Source organism: Anopheles merus, unplaced genomic scaffold (assembly GCF_017562075.2).
Source record: "Anopheles merus strain MAF unplaced genomic scaffold, AmerM5.1 LNR4000199, whole genome shotgun sequence".
Lineage (NCBI taxonomy): Eukaryota > Metazoa > Arthropoda > Insecta > Diptera > Culicidae > Anopheles > Anopheles merus.
The window spans coordinates 1-8,772 of NW_024427779.1; positions in this window are offsets into that span (position 1 = coordinate 1).

Genomic DNA, 8,772 nt, shown 5'->3' on the forward strand with positions numbered 1-8,772 from the left:
ATTGAATAGTTTTCCCGAGTAAAATGCATTCAGAGCCCATTTACAAGACTATCCTTGAGTTTAATCGTAGAACCCATGTGCGGCTTTAGAAGACCGCTTCAATACCTTTCCAAAACTGTCTTAATCGTCTCGCTAGGACACATGGTTACGAATTATGGCCATTTGAAGGTGTCACCACTTTCCCATCCATCCATACTGGCATGGTTGAAATTTTTGACGAAAATGCAAGGTCAACCATTATCGTTTCTTATATCATTGAGGCTTCTTGAATACCAACCAAAGCCCTGGAACACAATAATAAGATCTTGGCGATGAAAAAGTCTCAAAATGGGTCATAGTGCACTATATACGCATGCTAAAATTGTGATATTTTTCCCGAGTAAAATGCATTCAGAGCCCATTTACAAGACTATCCGTGAGTTTAATCGTAGAACCCATGTGCGGCTTTAGAAGACCGCTTCAATACCTTTCCAAAACTGTCTTAATCGTCTCGCTAGGACACATGGTTACGAAGTTATGGCCTTTGAAGGAAATGTCCAACTTTTCCCATCCCCCATATGGCCATGGTTGAAATTTTGACGAAAATGCAAGGTCAACCATTATCGTTCTTATATCATTGAGGCTTCTTGAATACCAAACCAAAGCCCTGGAACACAATAATAAGATCTTGGCGATGAAAAAGTCTCAAAATGGGTCATAGTGCACTATATACGCATGCTAAAATTGATAGGTTTTCCCGAGTAAAATGCATTCAGAGCCCATTTACAAGACTATCCGTGAGTTTAATCGTAGAACCCATGTGCGGCTTTAAAGACCGCTTCAATACCTTTCCAAAACTGTCTTAATCGTCTCGCTAGGACACATGGTTACGAAGTTATGGCCATTTGAAGGAATGTCCAACTTTCCCATCCATCCATATGGCCATGGTTGAAATTTTGACGAAAATGCAAGGTCAACCATTATCGTTCTTATATCTTGAGGCTTCTTGATAACCAAACCAAAGCCCTGGAACACATATAAGTCTTGGCGATGAAAAAGTCTCAAAATGGGTCATAGTGCACTATATACGCATGCTAAAATTGATAGTTTTCCCGAGTAAAATGCATTCAGAGCCCATTTACAAGACTATCCGTGAGTTTAATCGTAGAACCCATGTGCGGCTTTAGAAGACCGCTTCAATACCTTTCCAAAACTGTCTTAATCGTCTCGCTAGGACACATGGTTACGAAGTTATGGCCATTTGAAGGAATGTCCAACTTTCCCATCCATCCATATGGCCATGGTTGAAATTTTGACGAAAATGCAAGGTCAACCATTATCGTTCTTATATCATTGAGGCTTCTTGAATAACCAAACCAAAGCCCTGGAACACAATAATAAGGATCTTGGCGATGAAAAAGTCTCAAAATGGGTCATAGTGCACTATATACGCATGCTAAAATTGATAGGTTTTCCCGAGTAAAATGCATTCAGAGGCCATTTACAAGACTACCGTGAGTTTAATCGTAGAACCCATGTGCGGCTTTAGAAGACCGCTTCAATACCTTTCCAAAACTGTCTTAATCGTCTCGCTAGGACACATGGTTACGAAGTTATGGCCATTTGAAGGAATGTCCAACTTTCCCATCCATCCATATGGCCATGGTTGAAATTTTGACGAAAATGCAAGGTCAACCATTATCGTTCTTATATCATTGAGGCTTCTTGAATAACCAAACCAAAGCCCTGGAACACAATAATAAGGATCTTGGCGATGAAAAAGTCTCAAAATGGGTCATAGTGCACTATATACGCATGCTAAAATTGATAGGTTTTCCCGAGTAAAATGCATTCGAGCCCATTTACAAGACTATCCGTGAGTTTAATCGTAGAACCCATGCGGCTTAGAAGACCGCTTCAATACCTTTCCAAAACTGTCTTAATCGTCTCGCTAGGACACATGGTTACGAAGTTATGGCCATTTGAAGGAATGTCCAACTTTCCCATCCATCCATATGGCCATGGTTGAAATTTTGACGAAAATGCAAGGTCAACCATTATCGTTCTTATATCATTGAGGCTTCTTGAATAACCAAACCAAAGCCCTGGAACACAATAATAAGATCTTGGCGATGAAAAAGTCTCAAAATGGGTCATAGTGCACTATATACGCATGCTAAAATTGATAGGTTTTCCGAGTAAAATGCATTCAGAGCCCATTTGCAAGACTATCCGTGAGTTTAATCTTAGAACCCATGTGCGGCTTTAGAAGACCGCTTAAATACCTTTCCAAAACTGTCTTAATCGTCTCGCTAGGACACATGGTTACGAAGTTATGGCCATTTCAAGGAATGTCCAACTTTCCCATCCATCCATATGGCCATGGTTGAAATTTTGACGAAAATGCAAGGTCAACCATTATCGTTCTTATATCATTGAGGCTTCTTGAATAACCAAACCAAAGCCCTGGAACACAATAATAAGGATCTTGGCGATGAAAAAGTCTCAAAATGGGTCATAGTGCACTATATACGCATGCTAAAATTGATAGGTTTTCCCGAGTAAAATGCATTCAGAGCCCATTTACAAGACTATCCGTGAGTTTAATCGTAGAACCCATGTACGGCTTTAAAAGACCGCTTCAATACCTTTCCAAAACTGTCTTAATCGTCTCGCTAGGACACATGGTTACGAAGTTATGGCCATTTGAAGGAATGTCCAACTTTCCATCCATCCATATGGCCATGGTTGAAATTTTGACGAAAATGCAAGGTCAACCATTATCGTTCTTATATCATTGAGGCTTCTTGAATAACCAAACCAAAGCCCTGGAACACAATAATAAGGATCTTGGCGATGAAAAAGTCTCAAAATGGGTCATAGTGCACTATATACGCATGCTAAAATTGATAGGTTTTCCCGAGTAAAATGCATTCAGAGCCCATTTACAAAACTACCCGAGAGTTTAATCGTAGAACCCATGTGCGGCTTTAGAAGACCGCTTCAATACCTTTCCAAAACTGTCTTAATCGTCTCGCTAGGACACATGGTTACGAAGTTATGGCCATTTGAAGGAATGTCCAACATTCCCATCCATCCATATGGCCATGGTTGAAATTTTGACGAAAATGCAAGGTCAACCATTATCGTTCTTATATCATTGAGGCTTCTTGAATAACCAAACCAAAGCCCTGGAACACAATAATAAGGATCTTGGCGATGAAAAAGTCTCAAAATGGGTCATAGTGCACTATATACGCATGCTAAAATTGATAGGTTTTCCCGAGTAAAATGCATTCAGAGCCCATTTACAAGACTACCCGTGAGTTTAATCGTAGAACCCATGTGCGGCTTTAGAAGACCGCTTCAATACCTTTCCAAAACTGTCTTAATCGTCTCGCTAGGACACATGGTTACGAAGTTATGGCCATTTGAAGGAATGTCCAACTTTCCCATCCATCCATATGGCCATGGTTGAAATTTTGACGAAAATGCAAGGTCAACCATTATCGTTCTTATATCATTGAGGCTTCTTGAATAACCAAACCAAAGCCCTGGAACACAATAATAAGGATCTTGGCGATGAAAAAGTCTCAAAATGGGTCATAGTGCACTATATACGCATGCTAAAATTGATAGGTTTTCCCGAGTAAAATGCATTCAGAGCCCATTTACAAGACTATCCGTGAGTTTAATCGTAGAACCCATGTGCGGCTTTAGAAGACCGCTTCAATACCTTTCCAAAACTGTCTTAATCGTCTCGCTAGGACACATGGCTACGAAGTTATGGCCATTTGAAGGAATGTCCAACTTTCCCATCCATCCATATGGCCATGGTTGAAATTTTGACGAAAATGCAAGGTCAACCATTATCGTTCTTATATCATTGAGGCTTCTTGAATAACCAAATCAAAGCCCTGGAACACAATAATAAGGATCTTGGCGATGAAAAAGTCTCAAAATGGGTCATAGTGCACTATATACGCATGCTAAAATTGAAAGGTTTTCCCGAGTAAAATGCATTCAGAGCCCATTTACAAGACTATCCGTGAGTTTAATCGTAGAACCCATGTGCGGCTTTAGAAGACCGCTTCAATACCTTTCCAAAACTGTCTTAATCGTCTCGCTAGGACACATGGTCACGAAGTTATGGCCATTTGAAGGAATGTCCAACTTTCCCATCCATCCATATGGCCATGGTTGAAATTTTGACGAAAATGCAAGGTCAACCATTATCGTTCTTATATCATTGAGGCTTCTTGAATAACCAAACCAAAGCCCTGGAACACAATAATAAGGATCTTGGCGATTAAAAAGTCTCAAAATGGGTCATAGTGCACTATATACGCATGCTAAAATTGATAGGTTTTCCCGAGTAAAATGCATTCAGATGCCATTTACAAGACTACCCGTGAGTTTAATCGTAGAACCCATGTGCGGCTTTAGAAGACCGCTTCAATACCTTTCCAAAACTGTCTTAATCGTCTCGCTAGGACACATGGTTACGAAGTTATGGCCATTTGAAGGAATGTCCAACTTTCCCATCCATCCATATGGCCATGGTTGAAATTTTGACGAAAATGCAAGGTCAACCATTATCGTTCTTATATCATTGAGGCTTCTTGAATAACCAAACCAAAGCCCTGGAACACAATAATAAGGATCTTGGCGATGAAAAAGTCTCAAAATGGGTCATAGTGCACTATATACGCATGCTAAAATTGATAGGTTTTCCCGAGTAAAATGCATTCAGAGCCCATTTACAAGACTATCCGTGAGTTTAATCGTAGAACCCATGTGCGGCTTTAGAAGACCGCTTCAATACCTTTCCAAAACTGTCTTAATCGTCTCGCTAGGACACATGGTTACGAAGTTATGGCCATTTGAAGGAATGTCCAACTTTCCCATCCATCCATATGGCCAAGGTTGAAATTTTGACGAAAATGCAAGGTCAACCATTATCGTTCTTATATCATTGAGGCTTCTTGAATAACCAAACCAAAGCCCTGGAACACAATAATAAGGATCTTGGCGATGAAAAAGTCTCAAAATGGGTCATAGTGCACTATATACGCATGCTAAAATTGATAGGTTTTCCCGAGTAAAATGCATTCAGAGCCCATTTACAAGACTATCCGTGAGTTTAATCGTAGAACCCATGTGCGGCTTTAGAAGACCGCTTCAATACCTTTCCAAAACTGTCTTAATCGTCTCGCTAGGACACATGGTTACGAAGTTATGGCCATTTGAAGGAATGTCCAACTTTCCCATCCATCCATATGGCCATGGTTGAAATTTTGACGAAAATGCAAGGTCAACCATTATCGTTCTTATATCATTGAGGCTTCTTGAATAACCAAACCAAAGCCCTGGAACACAATAATAAGGATCTTGGCGATGAAAAAGTCTCAAAATGGGTCATAGTGCACTATATACGCATGCTAAAATTGATAGGTTTTCCCGAGTAAAATGCATTCAGAGCCCATTTACAAGACTATCCGTGAGTTTAATCGTAGAACCAATGTGCGGCTTTAAAAGACCGATTCAATACCTTTCCAAAACTGTCTTAATCGTCTCGCTAGGACACATGGTTACGAAGTTATGGCCATTTGAAGGAATGTCCAACTTTCCCATCCATCCATATGGCCATGGTTGAAATTTTGACGAAAATGCAAGGTCAACCATTATCGTTCTTATATCATTGAGGCTTCTTGAATAACCAAACCAAAGCCCTGGAACACAATAATAAGGATCTTGGCGATGAAAAAGTCTCAAAATGGGTCATAGTGCACTATATACGCATGCTACAATTAATAGGTTTTCCCGAGTAAAATGCATTCAGAGCCCATTTACAAGACTATCTGTGAGTTTAATCGTAGAACCCATGTGCGGCTTTGGAAGACCGCTTCAATACCTTTCTAAAACTGTCTTAATCGTCTCGCTAGGACACATGGTTACGAAGTTATGGCCATTTGAAGGAATGTCCAACTTTCCCCTCCATCCATATGGCCATGGTTGAAATTTTGACGAAAATGCAAGGTCAACCATTATCGTTCTTATATCATTGAGGCTTCTTGAATAACCAAACCAAAGCCCTGGAACACAATAATAAGGATCTTGGCGATGAAAAAGTCTCAAAATGGGTCATAGTGCACTATATACGCATGCTAAAATTGATAGGTTTTCCCGAGTAAAATGCATTCAGAGCCCATTTACAAGACTATCCGTGAGTTTAATCGTAGAACCCATGTGCGGCTTTAGAAGACCGCTTCAATACCTTTCCAAAACTGTCTTAATCGTCTCGCTAGGACACATGGTTACGAAGTTATGGCCATTTGAAGGAATGTCCAACTTTCCCCTCCATCCATATGGCCATGGTTGAAATTTTGACGAAAATGCAAGGTCAACCATTATCGTTATTATATCATTGAGGCTTCTTGAATAACCAAACCAAAGCCCTGGAACACAATAATAAGGATCTTGGCGATGAAAAAGTCTCAAAATGGGTCATAGTGCACTATATACGCATGCTAAAATTGATAGGTTTTCCCGAGTAAAATGCATTCAGAGCCCATTTACAAGACTATCCGTGAGTTTAATCGTAGAACCCATGTGCGGCTTTAGAAGACCGCTTCAATACCTTTCCAAAACTGTCTTAATCGTCTCGCTAGGACACATGGTTACGAAGTTATGGCCATTTGAAGGAATGTCCAACTTTCCCATCCATCCATATGGCCATGGTTGAAATTTTGACGAAAATGCAAGGTCAACCATTATCGTTCTTATATCATTGAGGCTTCTTGAATAACCAAACCAAAGCCCTGGAACACAATAATAAGGATCTTGGCGATGAAAAAGTCTCAAAATGGGTCATAGTGCACTATATACGCATGCTAAAATTGATAGGTTTTCCCGAGTAAAATGCATTCAGAGCCCATTTACAAGACTATCCGTGAGTTTAATCGTAGAACCCATGTGCGGCTTTAGAAGACCGCTTCAATACCTTTCCAAAACTGTCTTAATCGTCTCGCTAGGACACATGGCTACGAAGTTATGGCCATTTGAAGGAATGTCCAACTTTCCCATCCATCCATATGGCCATGGTTGAAATTTTGACGAAAATGCAAGGTCAACCATTATCGTTCTTATATCATTGAGGCTTCTTGAATAACCAAACCAAGCCCTGGAACACAATAATAAGGATCTTGGCGATGAAAAAGTCTCAAAATGGGTCATAGTGCACTATATACGCATGCTAAAATTGATAGGTTTTCCCGAGTAAAATGCATTCAGAGCCCATTTACAAGACTACCCGTGAGTTTAATCGTAGAACCCATGTGCGGCTTTAGAAGACCGCTTCAATACCTTTCCAAAACTGTCTTAATCGTCTCGCTAGGACACATGGTTACGAAGTTATGGCCATTTGAAGGAATGTCCAACTTTCCCATCCATCCATATGGCCATGGTTGAAATTTTGACGAAAATGCAAGGTCAACCATTATCGTTCTTATATCATTGAGGCTTCTTGAATAACCAAACCAAAGCCCTGGAACACAATAATAAGGATCTTGGCGATGAAAAAGTCTCAAAATGGGTCATAGTGCACTATATACGCATGCTAAAATTGATAGGTTTTCCCGAGTAAAATGCATTCAGAGCCCATTTACAAGACTATCCGTGAGTTTAATCGTAGAACCCATGTGCGGCTTTAGAAGACCGCTTCAATACCTTTCCAAAACTGTCTTAATCGTCTCGCTAGGACACATGGTTACGAAGTTATGGCCATTTGAAGGAATGTCCAACTTTCCCCTCCATCCATATGGCCATGGTTGAAATTTTGACGAAAATGCAAGGTCAACCATTATCGTTCTTATATCATTGAGGCTTCTTGAATAACCAAACCAAAGCCCTGGAACACAATAATAAGGATCTTGGCGATGAAAAAGTCTCAAAATGGGTCATAGTGCACTATATACACATGCTAAAATTGATAGGTTTTCCCGAGTAAAATGCATTCAGAGCCCATTTACAAGACTATCCGTGAGTTTAATCGTAGAACCCATGTGCGGCTTTGGAAGACCGCTTCAATACCTTTCCAAAACTGTCTTAATCGTCTCGCTAGGACACATGGTTACGAAGTTATGGCCATTTGAAGGAATGTCCAACTTTCCCATCCATCCATATGGCCATGGTTGAAATTTTGACGAAAATGCAAGGTCAACCATTATCGTTCTTATATCATTGAGGCTTCTTGAATAACCAAACCAAAGCCCTGGAACACAATAATAAGGATCTTGGCGATGAAAAAGTCTCAAAATGGGTCATAGTGCACTATATACGCATGCTAAAATTGATAGGTTTTCCCGAGTAAAATGCATTCAGAGCCCATTTACAAGACTATCCGTGAGTTTAATCGTAGAACCCATGTGCGGCTTCAGAAGACCGCTTCAATACCTTTCCAAAACTGTCTTAATCGTCTCGCTAGGACACATGGTTACGAAGTTATGGCCATTTGAAGGAATGTCCAACTTTCCCCTCCATCCATATGGCCATGGTTGAAATTTTGACGAAAATGCAAGGTCAACCATTATCGTTCTTATATCATTGAGGCTTCTTGAATAACCAAACCAAAGCCCTGAAACACAATAATAAGGATCTTGGCGATGAAAAAGTCTCAAAATGGGTCATAGTGCACTATATACGCATGCTAAAATTGATAGGTTTTCCCGAGTTAAATGCATTCAGAGCCCATTTACAAGACTATCCGTGAGTTTAATCGTAGAACCCATGTGC